At 45.1% G+C, this 11,259-nt stretch overlaps 1 long non-coding RNA gene across 1 annotated transcript; it reads right to left on the bottom strand.

The window, feature by feature from the left end:
• Nucleotides 1-3,498: 3,498 nt before the first annotated feature.
• LOC120991415 lies at nucleotides 3,499-6,128 on the bottom strand. The gene is made up of 3 exons (XR_005776664.1): nucleotides 5,676-6,128; nucleotides 3,810-3,856; nucleotides 3,499-3,670 (listed from the first exon to the last, which is right to left on the bottom strand). It is a non-coding gene; the product is annotated as an uncharacterized LOC120991415 (long non-coding RNA).
• Nucleotides 6,129-11,259: the final 5,131 nt, after the last annotated feature.

The raw sequence follows: 11,259 nt of genomic DNA, 5'->3' as shown, positions 1-11,259 counted from the left end.
TTTCATACTGAAAAAAATGATCCCCTACATAAGACAGTCGCCCAAAATTTTAACTATGGCTTTCAGAATATGGAGACACTAAAAATCTTTTTTTTTCAAAAATGCTTTATTATGTAAAACTGAAACAAAAAAAGTAGTCATATTTGGTATTGTCGCGTCCGTAACAACCTGCTCTATAAAAATACCACATGATGTAACGTGTCAGATGAACATTGTAAATAACAAAAAATAAAAACGGTGCCAAAACAGCTATTTTTTGTTACCTTGCCTCACAAAAAGTGTAATACAGAGCAACGAAAAATCATATGTACCCTAAAATAGTACCAATAAAACTGACACCTTATCCCGTAGTTCCCAAAATGGGATCATTTTTTTGGAGTTTCTACTCTAGAGGGTGTGGGAATCAGCTCTGGTAGAGGCAGGATTGGCCGGCTTGCAAACAATCAGAGACAGTGACACTCGAGTTGAAGTCCAAATAAAGTCCCACTTTATTGTGGTTTCAAATAACAGAAACCTATAAAGAATTGAAAAGGAAATGACTGGGCACACCTAAGGATATTTAGTGACCAACAATTTATTAAGTTAAAAAGACAAGTAAGTTGCGGTAATTGAAATATCAGATATATAAATGCAGAAACATTGAGCGATAAAAAGTTAATAAAATTAATAAAGTTTACGCACTTGAACAATGATTCATAAAAAGGTTCATATAAAAATCTGTGTAAAAAGTTCTGTACATTTGTGGTTAATGTGCAGACCAGTCACTAGATGGTAGCGGTACCGCCCGTGACTGCTAGCTACACCTCAAACACAAATGGACAGCTGAAATACAAAATAATTGGACTAATATCAAAACAGCAATCTGATGTCAATAAAAGTTCAATGCAAACAATAGTTAGTAGATATATAACTATGTGCAAATATAAGCCGCAATCAGGTGATGAAATGTAATAATCGACTTGACATAGGAATTCAATGCCCCGGAGTGGTCATGGGAGTCCAAATGAGACAAATGTTAGTTAGGGATAGTAAACTAGCCTTGGTATGGCAAAAGTGCAGGAATTGTAAGTTTTGACTTACTCCGTAGCTGACTTAGCGGCGTCCCGCTTTCAGTCAGAGAAGGATCCGACAATATGATGGAAATATATTAAGGAACAGTCTTACCGGTATTGGAGGGTTTCTCTCATATAGAAGAAGCCTCAGCCGTCTCTCGGAACTTTATTCCCGGATTTTTCGTTACGGTCAGGTGAATCCCGCAATGAGTAAATGAACTGGGTCACCTGTTACCCGTTCGACTTGCTGCACGTGGTTCCGCTTGTTTCAATGCGGTTGCAGTATCGCAGCCTTCCGGACGAAAGTTTCAGACCGACTTATCTTTGTGAAAATGGTACGAACTTGTTCCTGATTGGGGTCGATGTGGTGCACTCACATAAAGTTGAACTTGGGGGGTCAGACCAGACGCGTTTCGGGGCTAGAGTATCCCCTTCCTCAGTGGCTATCTGACCACCCCAAAAGACCTTTCTTTTATACTCTACAAAGGAGCTTTTGTTTCAGCCATCGATGATATGAATCCACATCTTTAGATCGGTGGTATCATATAGTTACTAAAATCTAAAGATGTGGATTCATATCATCGATGGCTGAAACAAATGGAACTTTATAACAAATACAAACAAGCCGCTTCTTTATACAAATAATGAAAACATTTCTTTGATAGGATAATTATCCCTATAGGACTTCCGGAACCAAGTACGAACCGGGTTTTGCAAAAGCTCCTTTGTAGAGTATAAAAGAAAGGTCTTTTGGGGTGGTCAGATAGCCACTGAGGAAGGGGATACTCTAGCCCCGAAACGCGTCTGGTCTGACCCCCCAAGTTCAACTTTATGTGAGTGCACCACATCGACCCCAATCAGGAACAAGTTCGTACCATTTTCACAAAGATAAGTCGGTCTGAAACTTTCGTCCGGAAGGCTGCGATACTGCAACCGCATTGAAACAAGCGGAACCACGTGCAGCAAGTCGAACGGGTAACAGGTGACCCAGTTCATTTACTCATTGCGGGATTCACCTGACCGTAACGAAAAATCCGGGAATAAAGTTCCGAGAGACGGCTGAGGCTTCTTCTATATGAGAGAAACCCTCCAATACCGGTAAGACTGTTCCTTAATATATTTCCATCATATTGTCGGATCCTTCTCTGACTGAAAGCGGGACGCCGCTAAGTCAGCTACGGAGTAAGTCAAAACTTACAATTCCTGCACTTTTGCCATACCAAGGCTAGTTTACTATCCCTAACTAACATTTGTCTCATTTGGACTCCCATGACCACTCCGGGGCATTGAATTCCTATGTCAAGTCGATTATTACATTTCATCACCTGATCGCGGCTTATATTTGCACATAGTTATATATCTACTAACTATTGTTTGCATTGAACTTTTATTGACATCAGATTGCTGTTTTGATATTAGTCCAATTATTTTGTATTTCAGCTGTCCATTTGTGTTTGAGGTGTAGCTAGCAGTCACGGGCGGTACCGCTACCATCTAGTGACTGGTCTGCACATTAACCACAAATGTACAGAACTTTTTACACAGATTTTTATATGAACCTTTTTATGAATCATTGTTCAAGTGCGTAAACTTTATTAATTTTATTAACTTTTTATCGCTCAATGTTTCTGCATTTATATATCTGATATTTCAATTACCGCAACTTACTTGTCTTTTTAACTTAATAAATTGTTGGTCACTAAATATCCTTAGGTGTGCCCAGTCATTTCCTTTTCAATTCTTTCCTTTGTAACAGCGGGGTGACGCTGTAAGACTGAGAGCACCCTTCTTTGGTGTATCAACCTCCCTGTGCATCCGACTAACACTATTTTATCAGAAACCTATAAAGGCCTATACATTTTAGGCAAAACTCAAAATAAAAACCTGCTCATCTGAGCACTAACTAGTAAACAGTATTTTACTCACTGTCCTAAACATGGTACTGTCCACCTTGCAGTTCATCACAGAGAGCTCCTCGCACACACCAGCATATCAGACCCAGGTCTTCGGCCCAGACTTTCTGCCTGGGTTCTCTTTATGCAACTGGTGCAGGTGCAGCTAATCAGAGACAGCAGGCTAGAACTCTTCCCAGAAGTGGACTGCGGATTGGGGAACCCGCCCAACTCTTCCCCAATCCAAAACTCCAGGCCCTATATTGGCTTTTCTACAAAGCCACTTCAGGAAAGCTTGGCTTTTCACTACATATTGGGCATTCCCTGGAGCTTAAGCTGCATATGACCGGATTCTGGAGGAAAAGCACCTGCCATCAATCACTTTACCTGTCACTGTCTCACAGGGGCGTAGCTAGAAATGACTGGGCCCCATAGCAAAAAAAAAATGTATGGGCCCCCCTCCTGGATCTCCCACCCCCACATACCTCTCAGACCTACCACCCCTTCCAGAGCTCCCACCCAAACACACCTCCAGGACCTCCCAACCCAACATCCCCACACCCCTCCTAGACCTCCCACCCCCACCCCCATCCTAAATCTCCCACCGCCAGTCCCCAGATATAATGGTCCAGACATCAAGTGTCCTGCTCCCCCCTCCTGCCTATATAATGGTCCAGACCTCCAGGTTCCTGCTTCCCCCTACTCCCCATATATAATGGTCCAGACCTCCAGGATCCTGCTTTTCCTTACTCCCCATATATAATGGTCCAAACATCCAGGGTCCTGTTCCCCCCTCCTCCCTAAATATAATGGTCCAGACCTCCAGTGTCCTGCTCCCTCCTCCTCCCTATATAATGCTCCAGACCTCCAGGGTCCTGCTTCCCCCTTCTCCCTAAATATAATGGTCCAGACCTCCAGGGTCCTGCTCCCCATAAATAGAATGTTCCAGACCTCCAGTGTCCTGTTCCCCCCTTTATAATGGTCCAGACCTCCAGGGTCCTGTTCCCCCCTATATAATGGTCCAGACCAGACCTCAAGGGTCCTGCTCCCCCTTCTCCTTAAATCTACTGGTCCAGACCTCAAGGGTCTTGCTCCCCCCCTACTCCCCAGATATACACTGCGTGCAGAATTATCAGGCAAATTAGTATTTTGACCACATCATCCTCTTTATGCATGTTGTCTTACTCCAAGCTGTATAGGCTCGAAAGCCTACTACCAATTAAGCATATTAGGTGATGTGCATCTCTGTAATGAGAAGGGGTGTGGTCTAATGACATCAACACCCTATATTAGGTGTGCATAATTATTAGGCAACTTCCTTTCCTTTGACAAAAATGGGTCAAAAGAAGGACTTGACAGGCTCAGAAAAGTAAAAAATAGTGAGATATCTTGCAGAGGGATGCAGCACTCTTAAAATTGCAAAGCTTCTGAAGCGTGATCATCGAACAATCAAGCGTTTCATTCAAAATAGTCAACAGGGTCGCAAGAAGCGTGTGGAAAAACGGAAAGTGGAAAAAAGGTGCAAAATAACTGCCCATGAACTGAGAAAAGTCAAGCGTGCAGCTGCCAAGATGCCACTTGCCACCAGTTTGGCCAAATTTCAGAGCTGCAACATCACTGGAGTGCCCAAAAGCACAAGGTGTGCAATACTCAGAGACATGGCCAAGGTAAGAAAGGCTGAAAGACGACCACCACTGAACAAGACACACAAGCTGAAACGTCAAGACTGGGCCAAGAAATATCTCAAGACTGATTTTTCTATGGTTTTATGGACTGATGAAATAAGAGTGAGTCTTAATGGGCCAGATGGATGGGCCCGTGGCTGGATTGGTAAAGAGCAGAGAGCTCCAGTCCGACTCAGACGCCAGCAAGGTGGAGGTGGAGTACTAGTTTGGGCTGGTATCATCAAAGATGAGCTTGTGGGGCCTTTTCGGGTTGAGGATGGAGTCAAGCTCAACTCCCAGTCCTACTGCCAGTTTCTGGAAGACACCTTCTTCAAGCAGTGGTACAGGAAGAAGTCTGCATCCTTCAAGAAAAACATGATTTTCATGCATCACACGCGTCCAAGTACTCCACAGCGTGGCTGGCAAGAAAGGGTATAAAAGAAGAAAATCTAATGACATGGCCTCCTTGTTCACCTGATCTGAACCCCATTGAGAACCTGTGGTCCATCATCAAATGTGAGATTTACAAGGAGGGAAAACAGTAAACCTCTCTGAACAGTGTCTGGGAGGCTGTGGTTGCTGCTGCACGCAATGTTGATGGTGAACAGATCAAAACACTGACAGAATCCATGGATGGCAGGCTTTTGAGTGTCCTTGCAAAGAAAGGTGGCTATATTGGTCACTGATTTGTTTTGTTTTTGAATGTCAGAAATGTATATTTGTGAATGTTGAGATGTTATATTGGCTTCACTGGTAAAAATAAATAATTGAAATGGGTATATATTTGTTTTTTGTTAAGTTGCCTAATAATTATGCACAGTAATAGTCACCTGCACACACAGATATCCCCCTAAAATAGCTAAAACTAAAAACAAACTAAAAACTACTTCCAAAAATATTCAGCTTTGATATTAATGAGTTTTTTGGGTTCATTGAGAACATGGTTGTTGTTCAATAATAAAATTAATCCTCAAAAATACAACTTGCCTAATAATTCTGCGCTCCCTGTAATGGTCCAGACCTCAGGATCCCACTCCACCCTCCTCCCCAGATATAATGGTCCAGACCTCCAGTGTCCTGTTCCCCCCTATATAATGGTCCAGACTAGACCTCCAGGGTCCTGCTCCCCCCTTCTCCTTAAATGTACTGGTCCTGACCTCCAGGGTCCTGCTCCCCCCTCCTCCCCAGATATAATAGTCCAGGACTCCAGAGTAAGTTTTACCAGTCCCAGAGTCAGCCAGCCCTCACCTCACAGCCACTTGAACATCTGCGTGCCCACACTCCAGCAGCGCTGCCAGGCCCAGCAGCACTCAGCTTTGCTGTACGCTCCGCCTCCTCCTCCTCCGGCCAGTAGGACTGCCGCCCAGACTGGGAGCGGGACCACTCCCTCTCCTCACTGCAGGTACGCCTCTCTGCCTCCGGCCGCCCCCTATCGCACCGCCCACAGCCTGCAGGCCCTGAAGATAACGCTTTCTCTGTCTGTCCTGGAGGGGCCTGCGACCCCTGTAGCTACGCCACATGAATTTTTTTTTAAATAAAATCCTTAGTCGGCGGCCCGGGCCCCCAGTGGCGTAGGATCCCATAGCCATTGCTATGGCTGCTATGGCGATCCCTACGCCCATGCTGTCTCACATACCCTCCCCCTCTGTTCGAACCTGTAGGGTCAGACACTTTTAGCTATCAGACTATTCTAAATTTTGCAAAGTTAGAAACCTAGTCACTCTTTCATTTCTCTCTTTTTGCTGGCACATCCACGTAATTGGAGAGTGGTTGGTGAAACCTAAAGTGGCGCCCCAATAGGTAATACTTAAGAGATTACAAGGCCCACTTGATTTCTAAGCACTCCCGTTCAACAATGCTATAATTCTTCTCAGCGGGAGTAAGCTTCCTGCTCAGATATGTCACAGGATGTTCCTCACCGCCAACCTCCTGTGACAACACTGCACCTTGCCCTACATCAGACGCATCAGTCTGGACGACAAACTGCTTTCTGAAGTCTGGTGTGACTAGGACCGGCTGTTTACATAGAGCCACTTTTAATTCTTGGAACGCCCTTTCAACCTCGGCACTTCACTTCACCATGACAGACTTACTTCCCTTAGTAAGGTCTGTTAACAGGGCTGCTCTACTGGCAAAGTGAGGAATAAACCTGTGGTAGTATCCCACAATTCCTAAAAAAACTTTAACCTTCTTTTTGCTTAAAGGATGTGGCCACTGCTGGATAGCCTCAACTTTATCTGAGGCTTTACCACTCCTCTGCCAATTATGTACCCCAGGTAACGTGCTTCCTCCAGGCCCAAAGTACACTTTTTAGGGTTGGCTGTTAACCCTGCCGCTCTGAGAGAATCTACTACCGCTTGTACTTTCGGTAAGTGGCTCTCCCAATCATCACTAAAGATAATTATGTTGTCCAAATAGGCTGAAGCATACTGACAATGGGGTTTAAGGACTATGTCCATTAATCTTCGATGGGTCGCTGGAGCCCCATGTAACCCAAATGGTACGCAGACATAATGGTAGAGCCAATATGGGGTAACAAACGCAGTTTTATCTTTGGCACTATCAGCGAGAGGAACTTGCCAGTAGCCTTTGGTTAGGTCAAGAGTGGAGAAATATCTAGCCTGACCGAGTCTCTCAATGAGTTCATCTACTTGTGGCATAGGATATGCTTAGAACTTTGACACCTCATTCAACTTACAGAAGTCATTACAAAAGCGTAATGTGCCATTAGGTTTAGGAATTAACACTATGAGACTGGACCACTCATTTTTTGATTCTTCAATCACACCCAGGGCTAACATTTTCTTGATCTCTTCAGATATGGCATGTCAGTGGGCTTCAGGGACCCTGTAAGGTTATAAATGGACCCGTACATGTGGATCGGTGACAATGTCATGCTTAATGAGGTTTGTCCACCCAGGCAACTCTGAAAAGACGTCAGTGTTCCTCTGAACTAACTCCTTGGCCTCCTGTCTCTGCGACTTTGACAAGGAGTCTGACATGCACACTTCAGGAGTTCCACTGCATGAGACACTCACAGCTGACAGAGTCTCTCTGTCTTTCCAGGGCTTGATGAGGTTCACATGGTACAATTGTTCTGGCCTCTTACCAGGCTGTTACACCCTATTGTTTACCTCACCCACTCGCTCAATTATCTCATAAGCCCCCTGCCATCTAGTGAGAAATTTACTGTCTACCATGGGCACTAAAACCAACACTTCGTCCCCTGGGTCAAAGGTTCTTATTCTAGCGGACCTGTTATATACCCTGCTTTGGGCCTCTTGAGCCTGTTCTAAATGCTCCTTAACCATTGGCATGACAGCGGCGATTCTGTCTTGCATCAGGAAGATATGTTCTATTACACTCCTGGGGTGGGCTCTTGTTCCCAAGTTTCATTTGCTATATCAAGGAGACCACGTGGATGTCTGCCATGCACAAGTTCAAAGGGAGAAAACCTGTGGATGATTGAGGAAATTCACAGATGGCAAAAATAAGATATGGTAAAAGACAGTCCCAATCCTTCCCATCCTTACTGACCACCTTCCATAACATACTCTTTAGTGTCTCATTAAATCTTTCTACAAGACCGTCAGTTTTCAGGTGATACACAGATGTACGTATGGGTTTAATTTTTTACCGGTTTACACAACTCCTTCATGACTCTGGACATAAAGGGGGTGCCCTGGTCGGTAAGTATCTCTTTTGGTATACCAGTACGGGTAAACATGTTAAACAGTTCTTGTGCTATGGTCTTGGACGAGGTGTTTCTTAGCGGGAATGCCTCAGGATAGCGGGTGGCGTAATTCAACACCACCAGGATATACTGACGCCCCCTAGCGGACTTTACTAAAGGGCCAACTAAATCCATGGTGATCCTGTCAAAAGGAACCTCTATGATAGGTAGAGAAACCAGTGGACTCCTGAAATCTGGCAAAGGTGCGGTCAGCTGGCACTCAGGGCAGAACTGACAGTACCTTTGTACCTCAGTATACACCCAAGGCCAGAAAAATCTCTGGAAAATACACTCTGTTTTTTTACAGCCTAGGTGTCCCCCAAGCACATGCTTATGAGCCAGGTCTGATACCATTCTATGGTATGGCTGTGGCACCACAAGCTGCTCAACAACTTCCCCATGTATTTTATCAACCTGGTACAACAATTCTTGGTTAATAGCCATGTGGGGGAACATTTTTATCAGCCCCTGGAAATTGAGGCACACCATTTATGACCTTAACATTTCTCCTGGCCTTTAATAGCGTGAGATCTCTGAGTTGGGCCATGCCAAAATTATCTCTGGATACCTCTAATTCCAGCATATCTTCACTTTCCTCCAGCTCCTCTGTTTCACCAGCAAGAACCTCTAAGGGAGCATTATTGGGTTTGGTGGTCACCCCTACTACTGGCACCTCAGCATCCTGGGCACAGGGCTTATCACAGGGCAAACATTATTGTCATCAGGGACCCTTACAGTGGAGCGCACACTTTTCATCCCAGTGGAAAAAGATAATTGAAGCAGCGCTCACCTGCGTTCGGCCATTCAGAAGCACAGACACAGCCCGGACCAGGCTGACATGAATTGTAGACAGAAAAACAAGAAATCCAGCTTCTGAAAAATTTGTCACTTTATTCCAGCTTTAAAATCTCCACATAGAGGATATAAAAATTACAGGTTCTACGTATTTCGGACATAAAAAAAACGTAATGGTCCTTACTCATGAGTCATGACCATTTTTCATCAATGGAAAGTCTCTCCCCAGGATCACACTGTGCATCAGAGACTTGACCACGCCCACTTTATGACAGGCAGTTCCACATTCAGTCTCTGGTGTGATCAAAGCTGTGGGCAATTCTTTAGTGTCCCTGTGAATACACAACACCCCAATGCAATGTCCTCTGAATGCCCCCGGGTCTACCAGACTGGCATGCACTAGGGCAACCAGACTTCCAGAGTCCAGTAGAGCATTAACAGTACATCTGTTCACTTGTATAGCATGCATTTGCTGTTCAGTCTCAGACACAGTTTCAGCAGAACAAACAGGTCATGCAAACAGAGTCAGTCGTCTGGCTGTATCACACTCCATAGGCTCAGTAGTCAGGGGACAGCTTGCAGCAATATCACCATATCCATGACACTGCTAACACTGTATGTGGCCCTGGTCCCCAAATTTAGAACCGGTTCTTGAAATCTGGGTCCCTCTGGAACCTTCAGTCAGTAATTCCCCCTCTGAGCCACCTCCCTTAACGGCACTTTTTACCCCTTTATGAAAAGGAACAGTCTTACCGGGCGGTCTGTGCGTTTTATTGTTCCGAGAGTTAGAGTGTCCAGGAGGCACTTCTTGGAGTAGATCCTCATTCGCTCTGTATCTTTCAAGTAGTTTGAACAGCTGATAGGCATCTGTTGGGTCTCCTTGAGGTAAGGAATGGATGTACTTGTCTAGCACCACTCTCTCCATGATCTGTGCAGGGGTTGACTCCTCTGGTTGCAGCCACTTTTGCACCAGGTGAATAAGGTCATACATCTGTGACCAAGCAGGTAGGTGCTCTGCATAAGTCCAATTGTGCACACATCGTGCATGGACATTCATGTTGACCCCCAGACGGGCAAGGACTTTACCCTTTTACTTAGCATAATCCTTGGCATCCTGCTCACTCAGGTCAAAGTATGAATTTTGCAGTTCTCCAGTTGGGAAAGGAGCCACCACATCAGCCCACTGGTCTGCAGGTAACTTCTCACGCTCAGCCACTCGATAAAACACCATGAGGTAGGACTCGATGTCATCAGTGGGGGTCATCTTTTGCAAAGTGGTCTGTACTGCAGCACGAACCTTTGAAAGTGCCTCTTGAGGTCTCTGGACTCTCTCCGCCAAAGTCTATATCTGATCCTGCAGCTGCTGGTTAATCTGCTGCTGTTCCTTTAAGGCCAGCCTGTTGGATTCCACTAGCAATGAATTGGTTTCCGCCTGGGCACACATGGCTTCCTCATGCACCCATTGCTGAGTGGCGCTGGCTTCTTACAGGGATGTGCTGACCTGTATTTGGTTGGCAGCCGCCTGCTGGAAGCTAGCATTCACCTGAAACAACTGTTTCAGTAGTTCCTCCATGTTAACAGTCTCTTTCGGTAGTCTTGTTGCGGCTTTTACCCAAGACATCCACTTTGGAGCACTCTCAGGAAGTTTTATTAGTGCGGTTGCCCCTAGCAACCGTTTCAGCTTGGAGCTGTTAAAGTCCCTTTATTCAGTGTATATCTCTTTAAGACTGTGCCAGCCTTCTGTGGCTGTGCCACCATATGTGGGAATCAGCTCTGGTAGAGGCAGAATTGGCCAGCTTGCGAACAGTCGGAGACAGTGACACTGGAGTTGAAGTCAAAATAAAGTCCCACTTTATTGCGGTTTCAAATAACAGAAACAAAAAGGCCTTTACATTTTAGGCAAAACACAAAATAAAAACCTGCTCATCTGAGCACTAACTAAACAGTATTTTACTCACTGTCCTAAACATGGTACTGTCCGCCTTGCAGTTCATCACAGAGAGCTCCTCGCACACACCAGCATATCAGACCCAGGTTTTAGGCCCAGACTCTCTGCCTGGGTTTTCTTTATGCAACTGGTGCAGGTGCAGCTAATCAGAGACAGCAGGCTAGAACTCTTCTCA

The sequence above is a fragment of the Bufo bufo genome, chromosome 2 (assembly GCF_905171765.1).
Source record: "Bufo bufo chromosome 2, aBufBuf1.1, whole genome shotgun sequence".
Classification (NCBI taxonomy): domain Eukaryota; kingdom Metazoa; phylum Chordata; class Amphibia; order Anura; family Bufonidae; genus Bufo; species Bufo bufo.
Note: the sequence above shows the minus strand (reverse complement) of the source record. Positions and strands in the feature narration are given on the sequence as shown.